Source organism: Triticum dicoccoides, chromosome 2B (assembly GCF_002162155.2).
Source record: "Triticum dicoccoides isolate Atlit2015 ecotype Zavitan chromosome 2B, WEW_v2.0, whole genome shotgun sequence".
Taxonomy (NCBI): Eukaryota; Viridiplantae; Streptophyta; class Magnoliopsida; order Poales; family Poaceae; genus Triticum; species Triticum dicoccoides.
Window position 1 is genome coordinate 649,519,047 of NC_041383.1, and position 9,598 is coordinate 649,528,644.

Sequence of the window (9,598 nt, forward strand, 5' to 3'; positions counted from 1 at the left end):
TCTTTTAAAGCCCTTTATGTGGTGTCGCTAAGACGCCCGACTGTGGCATGATTTTCTCCTTTATTTATTTGTTCACCTTTCGAGGCGTCGCTTCAGACACCCGATCGGTTTCCATTTATATTTCTGTCGGGATTTCAGGTGGACTACCGCCGATTCCCTCTTTGCTTACCTTGCCTGCTAATACTTTAAATGTACATTGGTGAATTAATCATGACGCATTCATGCATGCATTTGTTATATCTTACGTCCGAACTGTCTTGCGAGTACTTTCAAAGTACTCACTGGCTTGTTGATTTGGCCAGATGCTGACGAAGGTGATCTCATGGATGAAGAGTTCGATAGCGAGTCCGACGCCTAGAGGAATCCCAGTCAGTCTCGTGCGACCCTGGATTTGGTCACTGTATTATATCCGCTTCCGCAACCCGAATAAATTTATCGAGCCTCACCTCGACGCTCGATGAGATGCCAGTTTGAGAGTCGTGTTATCACACTCGCCACTGTGTTATTCCACCATCACTTTATCCTCGAGTCAGTAGTATGCCACCACACCATTGTGTTATATCCGCCATTATGTATAATTATTGGCGCGCTTGTAATAATTTGTTGAGCATCCCTAGCTCAACCCTGTAATATATCCTATGCTACTGGCTTATTGTATCAAGAATTTGTCTACCAGTGAGGAGGATTTCTCTCATACTGGACTCAAAAGATTGGTTTCTCAATAAATATTTTTATTGGAAAACCGGTCGTGACAAGCTTGGTACCAGAGCCAGGCTGACTGTAGAAAGCCACTAGGTGCGATCGCTAATTGGTTATTAGCATGATAGAGCTAATTTATATTTTTGCAATTGTAGTCATTTTCTGACTGTCAGCATAAATTTATGATCTGACCATTCAGAATTTTTGCTTACCTTTGTAGATGGCCGACAACAGCTGCGAGTCTCAGACCTTCGCCAACGTGCCCAATGGGTTCGTCAAGCTTCTCTCCTTCATCGTTCAGGTCGCGATGGGGCCGTCTGTGCGCCCAGTCTTCACACTCTACCAGCACAAGGTCAACGACAGTCCGACCATGCACCAGGCCACGGTGCAGTTCAGGGGAGGGTGTGGTGAGTTACGCCGCTTCCGGTTCGTGGGAAGAGCCATGCCTACGGAGAGGCATGCTATGCAGATGGCAGCCCGTGAGGCGATAGCTCGCCTCAGGGATGTCCTTCCCACGATGAAGACTCGTCGCTACCGCTATCTTCCATGCCATGTGCCTTACACCTGTCACTACGCATTCTCCTGCCCCAGAGGAGAACGAGATGAGGCTTTTGAGATGCTTATTGAGTATCTCCGGGCTCTGGAGGCAGCCTTCGACAACCTGGTGGACGACTTCGTAGCTGCCCGCATGGACTCAGTCCATGGCTGTGCCGCCAACAGGAGGGAGCTCCTGCCCGCCACCCCGCCACTGACTTTTGTCTCGTCATCAGCATCTTATGCACCTACTCGTCGCCTGCCTACCACCGAAGAGTTCAACCAGGCCATTGCGCCCACTCCAGCGCGCACTGCACCACCCGCTGTGCCTACTCCTATTCGTGTTGCTCCGCCCCTGGCACTCGCTCCATCTACCCGACGCAGCCCTTCACGTCTGGAGCCTATTAGTGAGGAGGAAGTCGAGTCCCCAACCTCACTACGCCTCGCCCTTGGCAGGGCCAAGGAGATCGTCAACATTTCCGGCTGAGTGCGCTTGCCCGTCATGCGATGTACCGCTTTGTAAGATATGTACATAGGTTGTGAGGAGTAGCCTGTTTGCGCATCATGTAGGAACTGGAGAAGTGCACTAGCCTAAATAACATGTCAGGATTATGTATGCATATCCTGAGTGATGTATTGTATAATTATCGCCCGCGTGTAAGATATGTAATGAGTAGTCCTTCTCCGTGCGCAATTCGATTTGTTTTCTTAAGTGATCTTGGTCATTTAAATTATTTGCCATCCTTGTGCAATTTTGGATTTGTTTTTGCGACCATCTTCGCTTTTCTTATGAGTTTTACAAAATATATCCCCAGAGTGAAAAATGTCTCGTCCTTGGACTCGCTCCATGCCTACTCCGCCAGAGGAAGATTATGACACTCAACCAGGCAACAATTTCACACAAGGGCAGTCGAGTCAACAGAACAGTGAAACGACACTTTCCCAAATGTGCCGCCTTTATGAACAGAGTCAGCAACAACATTGTGAAATGATGAACCAAGTCATCAACATGGGGAATCACCATGGACAGTATCAGCAGCAATCCAAATTATCTGAGCTTTAGAAGACATCTCCCCAAACATTTTCTCACACTGACAAACCTCTTGAAGCCGAGGACTGGCTTCGAGATATGGAGAGGAAATTAATTATTGCAAAATGTTCAGACCCCGAAAAGGTATTGTATGCTCCGCACTATCTCACAGGAGCAGCCGCATCGTGGTGGGAGAATTTTCTGCACATGCATCCCAACGAAAATGACATAACCTGGGATGATTTCAAGGAAGGTTTCCGTGGTGCACACATTCCTAAGAGTATTATGAAAATCAAGAAGAGAGAGTTCGATGACCTCAAACAAAGGAACATGATAGTGTCAGATTACAACAGTCAATTTACTCTATTGTCCCGCTACGCCAATGAAGAGCGTATGACTGAAATCAAGAAGATGGAGAAATTCCTTGACGGTCTGGCGCCCGCGCTTAAATGCCAACTGGTCGTGCACACTTTTCCTGATTTTAAAACACTGGTGGACAAAGCCATTACTCTGGAAAATGAGAGACGCATTCTGGAAGATATCCGCAAGCGAAAAAGGGACCAGACTAACCATGCTCGCAATCACCGAAGCAGGACAGATTTTCAAAAGGGTGGGACACACAAATCCTCATCCAATGTCTCACGCCCAATCAAGAATTTTCATGCAAGGGACAAGGAATTCACCTATCGCCCCGGCGTTACTTGTTACGCTTGTGGAGAAGAAGGGCACTATGCCAAACAGTGCCCAAAGCCAAGGAACTCAACCCCAAAGCCGAACAACGGCGGAAATAATTCAGCGCCCAAGCGAAACAATTTCAATCCCAACAATAACCACAGGAAGGGTCATCTGAACCACGTAACCAAAGAGGAGGCACAAAATGCTTCGGATATCGTACTCGGTACGTTTCCTATCAACACAATACCTGCAATGGTTTTGTTTGATTCTGGAGCTTCTCACTCTTTCATTTCGAAAAGTTTTGCTTTGCAAAATAACTTTTTGATGCTTCCTTTGGAGAAATCCATAATCATCAAGTCCCCTGGGATTCAGCAAGTTACTCAGAATTACTGTCAGAATGTGGTCATTGAGTTCGAAAGTTTGGAGTTTCACGCAATTCTTATTGTATTGGAAAATAAAGGACTGGATGTCATCCTAGGGATGGATTGGCTAACCACCAACAAGGGGTTTATCGACTGTTTCAACAGGACCGTAATTCTCACACACCACCAAGGGAAGACAATAAGAGTATCAGCCAAGGAAGGAAAAATACCCCGGCAACCGAGATTAAATAAGGTGGACGTTTCTGAGCTAAACAAGGTTCCAGTAGTGTGTGAATTTCCAGATGTATTCCCTGAAGAGCTACCAGGCATGCTACCAGACCGAGAGATAGAATTCAGCATTGAGCTCGCACCAGGAACCACCCCCATATACAAGAAACCGTACCGAATGGCACCATCCGAATTAGTTGAGTTGAAGAAACAAATAAAGGAATTGCTAGACAAAGGATACATTCGAGCCAGCTCCTCACCTTGGGGATCACCAATTTTATTTGCCAAAAAGAAGGATGGAACGCTGAGATTGTGTATTGACTATCGAGCACTTAACATGGTCACAGTCAAAAACAAATACCCGATGCCAAGGATAAATGATTTGTTTGATGAACTCGCTCAGGCCAAGGTATTCTCAAAAATTGACCTAAGGTCAGGATACCATCAATTGAAGGTACGAACGGAAGATATCCCCAAAACAGCCTTCACCTCCAGATATGGACTGTACGAGTTCACAGTGATGCCATTTGGATTAACTAACGCCCCAGCATATTTTGTTCACCTCATGAACAAAGTATTTATGAAGTTTATACAAGTTTGTCGTGGTATTCATCGATGATATTCTGGTATACTCCAAGACACCAGAAGAGCACGCAGAACATCTCAGGATTGTGCTAGGAGAGCTCAGAAAACACCAATTGTATGCCAAGTTCAACAAGTGCGAATTTTGGCTAAGACAAGTAGGCTTTCTAGGCCACGTACTGACCCAAGACGGTATCGCAGTGGACCCAGAGAAAGTCAAGGTCATACTTGGCTGGAAGTCACCAGCCAGCGTAACAGACATACGGAGTTTCTTGGGAATGGCAGGATATTACCGCAGATTTATTGAAGGATTCTCCACCATAGCCAAGCCTATGACACAGTTGCTCAAGAAAGATAAGAAGTTTGAATGGACAGAAGCCTGCGAGAAAAGTTTCCAAGAGCTAAAGCGGAAGTTAACGACAGCACCGGTATTAATTGTACCCGACATACACAAGAATTTTGAAGTATATTGTGACGCGTCCAGAAAGGGTCTCGGATGCGTGTTGATGCAGGAAGGCAAGGTTGTCGCCTACGCTTCAAGGCAACTTCGCAAGCATGAGGAAAATTATCCCACTCATGACTTAGAAATGGCAGCAGTTATTCATGCACTCAAGGAATGGAGGCATTTCTTACTTGGGAATCGATGTGAAATATATACGGATCACAAAAGTCTCAAATATATTTTCACACAGCCAGAACTAAACTTACGGCAACGACGTTGGTTGGAGTTGGTAAAGGATTATGATGTTGGTATCCATTACCATCCAGGGAAAGCAAATGTAGTGGCCGATGCCCTTAGTCGGAACCCCAGCTCCGACGAAAACAATCTGCACAGCTTGAGGCCCGAATTCCAACAAGAATTTGCCAAGCTCAACTTGATAATGGTAGCAGAAGGCACCATATCAAACTTGGAAATACAACCCGACCTTGTGGGGAAAATTAAAGGAGCTCAGCCCGGTCACACCAGCATCGAAGGCATCAAAAGAAAGTTGAGTATGGGCAAGGCCTCGGAATTCGTCATAGACAATGAAGGAATATTATGGTACGGAGAAAGGCTCTGCGTGCCAAACATAGAAGACCTTAAACAGCAAATTTAGCTGAAGCCCACACCGCCCCGTACTCGATCCACCCTGGAGGAACCAAAATGTATAAAGATATTCAGGAAAGATTTTGGTGGCACGGTATGAAGAGGGACATAGCCACCTTCATTGCATGTTGCGACTCATGTCAACGCATAAAAGCTGAGCATCAGAGACCAGCCGGACTACTGCAACCGAACAAAATACCTGAGTGGAAATGGGATGAAATAGGGATGGATTTCATTGTCGGACTACCTCGGTCACGACACTGGAATGATGCCATATGGGTCATCACTGACAGGTTAACCAAAGTGGCACACTTTATTCCAATAAAGACGACCCACACCACTCAGAGGCTTGCCAGGATTTATCTTTCCCGCATAGTTTGTCTGCACGGTGTCCCGAAGACTATAATATCCGACAGAGGCACTCAGTTCGTCTCAAGATTTTGGGAGCATTTACAACAGGCTCTGGGAACCCAACTAGCCTTCAGTACCGCATACCACCCACAGACTGATGGACAAACAGAACGCGTAAACCAGGTTTTAGAAGACATGCTGAGAGCATGTGTCCTCACATATGGAACCAGTTGGGAAGAAAGCCTGCCATACGCCGAGTTCGCGTACAACAATAGCTACCAGGCCAGCCTACAAATGGCACCATTTGAGGCTTTATACGGACGAAGATGTCGTACCCCGTTAAATTGGTTAGAGACCGAAGACAGCCGCATCTTCGGACCAGACATGCTCAGAGAAGCCGAGGAAAAGGTCAAGCTAATCAGAGACCGACTTAAAACCGCTCAAAGTCGACAGAAGAGTTATTATGATCAGAAACATCGTAGGGTCAGCTTCGAACCCGGTGAGTTCGTATACCTGAGAGTATCCCCTATGAGAGGATTACAATGATTCAAGATTAAAGGGAAGCTAGCACCAAGATTCATCGGACCTTTCTGTATAAGGGCACGAAGAGGCACGGTAGCTTACCAGCTAGACTTACCCGAGGAATTATCCGATGTCCACGACGTGTTCCATGTCTCGCAATTGAGGAAGTGCGTAAGCAACCCAGAGAAACAAGTATCCCATGAAAACATTGACGTGCAGCCAGACCTCACTTATCGGGAACGTCCCGTAAGAATATTAGAGGAGTCTGAAAGGAGGACCCGACAGAAGACCATCAAGTTTTTCAAAGTCCAGTGGAGCAATCACACCGACAGTGAAGCAACTTGGGAAAGAGAGGATTTTTTTCGGACAGAGCATCCACACTTATTTAAGGATCAGCTGAAATCTCGGGGACGAGATTTTTCCTAAGGGGGTAGGTGTTGTGACACTCCAAAATTTTAATTTGGTTTTCATCAAAAAATTTGTTGGATTTTAAAAGAGGGCATTTAAAATTTCTTTTCCAGAAATCCTTCCTCTTAAAAACTTCCTTTCCTTTGGCAAGGATTTTCTTTTCCCTTTCAAATTTGGTGTTGAATTTTTGGAAGCTTTTCCTTCTGGTTGTTACCCTCTCAAACTTATTTATTTTCATTTAAAAAAAAGAAACCCTAGGAGTTTTGGGACTTCTTTCTTTTTGAAACCACCCATGGTTTTACCATGTCTCCTATAGTAAATCTTCTCAAAACCCCTCCCTCCACCTTTGAGCAATTTAAATCCTCTGTCTCAACAAGTCCAAACAAGTTTTGGATTTTATTTCATTTATTTTATCTCCCAAAACATTTCTGCCAATTATTTTGAGCCTAAGTGATTTTCAAAGCAAGTACCACTTTGCCTTTGAGTTTTTATCCCAAACCAACTTCCCTGGATTGTCTTTAGTACCCACAACCTAGAATCATCTTGATCCACTCTTCTTCTTTTCAAATATTTTAAATTTCACTCACTGCAAGTTTGGACCAGATTTGACAAATTTGATGAAATTCATATCTACACTCCTCCAAAAATTCCACCAAAAATCATGCAGCCTACTAGAGCAATGAGAAGCCACTCCACCAAATTTCAGCTCAAGGAAAAATCCCTAGATGCCAATAGCATTCTGTCGAACACCTGAGCTGCACTGTTCTTTGCATTTTCAGTAAAGTTCAGTAAAATTCAGTTTTACAGTGTCGTTTTCTTCAGAGTTCAGTCACAAGCTCACAGTGCACTTGGCTCGATGCTCGCAGCCCCTCCCTCTTGTCCGGAGCTTCACACGCGTGCGTGGAGCCTTCCTGGCATCGGTGGCGCGCTGGCCCGCCCTCGCCGGCGTCTTTTGCGGCGTCGGGACCTCCCGTGGCGGCCGACAGAAGGCACACCACGGCAGAACGCCGTTCAGCGCCGCCCAAAGCCCCCTGGCTCTCCGCGTGGCCTCATGCATGCCAGCGCACGCCCGTGGCACCATCACCATGGCCCGGCAAGCACGGAACGTGCTCCCTGCCGTCGACGGGCCGCGCCACCCCCGTTCCGTCGAGCTCGACCCAAACACCCAAACCCCGGCCAGTTTAGCACCTAAACAGACCCATTGAACCCCCACGACGGCGCTCAACCCCTAATCCTCCCCGACCAATGCCCTGCGCCGCCGTAAGCTTCGCTGGAGAACCCCGTTCTCGGCCACCACCTCGAATCGCCTATAAAAAGGAACCCGAGCTCGCCCTCGAGCACGCACCTTCACTGCACCTCACCAGGACCCTGCCAAGCCACCAGGAGGACCTCGAGGAGGTCTCCTTCCCCAACTCCGGCCGCCTTGCTCCGCCTCGGCCTCCAGCTTGATTCACTCCGGTGAGGCCATCTTCGGCGCCCAAACCTCGTCTGTAGCCCTCTCTCACACCCAGTACTCTAACCCCCTCATCAATTTGGCCTTTGCAGTCCTCTCCGACGAGCTCCGTCCACGCCCGAACTACCGTCCGCCGGAGTTGAGACCGCCGTCGACGTGGTGCTCCCCGGCAACCAACATCACCACCCACCGTTGCGGAAGGACACGGTGAGCACGTTGGTAACCTCCAATCCCCTTACCTTGCCGTGGATCGCCGCCAGCGACCACCGCAGCCCTCGGGCGCCGACGAGCCTCGTCCCTCCCATTTGAAAGTTTAAACATGACAAGTGGGACCCGCTGTCAGCCTCTCTGTCCTTTCTAAATGAAGCGTTTTCTGAAAACGCCTTCTGCCAAATGCGCTTTCCCTTTGGGCTGGCGTAGTTTCTGCCGAAGCGTTTTCTGTTTTTATAAACTAGCCCCTGGAAACTTTCTGTTTCATTACAGCTGAGTCCCTGGATTAAAACCCTTATAACTTTTAAACAGAAAGGTATTTTTGATTGATTCTTTTTCTGTTTTCTTTAAAATTTTATCTAGTTTTTTATCAGATTTATTTGAAAAACATTTGGAATACTTTTTGTGCACCCCTTGGTATTTACGATAGCGCATATATTTTCTTTATACCGTAGATACCGAAGGAGGTGACGGAGCCGCGGACTTCACCGAGCTAGGCTCCGACTACTCTGAACCAGGCAAGCATGTTTGATCTTTTGATATGATGAATGTCTTGGCATGTTTTGCATTTAGTTAGTTTCATGGCATGTTGATGAGCATACCGATGAACGTTATTTTATGCAATGTTGAGGTAAGTGAGTTCGATGATCCATAAGTGGATGGATGTGAGTATGAATGGCCATGTGTTGGCATGAGGATGGGTAAGATGGCAGTGTCGTAGCATGTCAGTCTTATGCCAGACTATATGATTTCAGTGTCAAACTGTATCGATCCAGTTCCTCTCATTTCCTTCCCTGTACTACCACATGTTTTCCGCAAGGAATATGGTTTAGTAAGTTGCAAACCGCTTTCCTGGTACACACCAAAAGGAGAGGCCGGGATGATGGTTCCATGGCCCTGGATTAAAGCCAGTCATCCGGTCAGGGGGCATGGGTGTTTCCGGTTGGGACCGAGAGGGGGGCACCCCTTAGAGCGCGCGTATATAAATTTGATCCCATGCTATTCGAGATTGTGATCTCCCCGTCTCAAAAGTTTTTCTTGGACGATGTCTAGGGTGAGTCCTGGCATCGAGAGGTAGGATGGGTGTGTACTGGATAGCTGTGTTTTCTTCCGAAAAACCGTAAACGGAACTAGTCCTTCGTGACTACGGAAATCCCTTGGCTGTGGGAAAATTTTTGTACAAACTCTGCAGAGTCATACATTCCTTGAATCATCTATTCCATGTCCAAATTCGTATTATCTTGTCCTAACAGTATCAGTTTGATGACAGAGACTCCGGTGAATCCCATGATTGCTAAGTCCGGTTAAATGTTATTCCTGTGGGTGGACTAACCTGTTTATTATCATGAATTGAATATTTATTATGAGTATTATTTACTTGTGAGTAAAGCCCTTTCTGTGATGTCGCCCCGACGTCCGACTGTGGCATTTCTTTTAAAGCCCTTTCTGTGATGTCG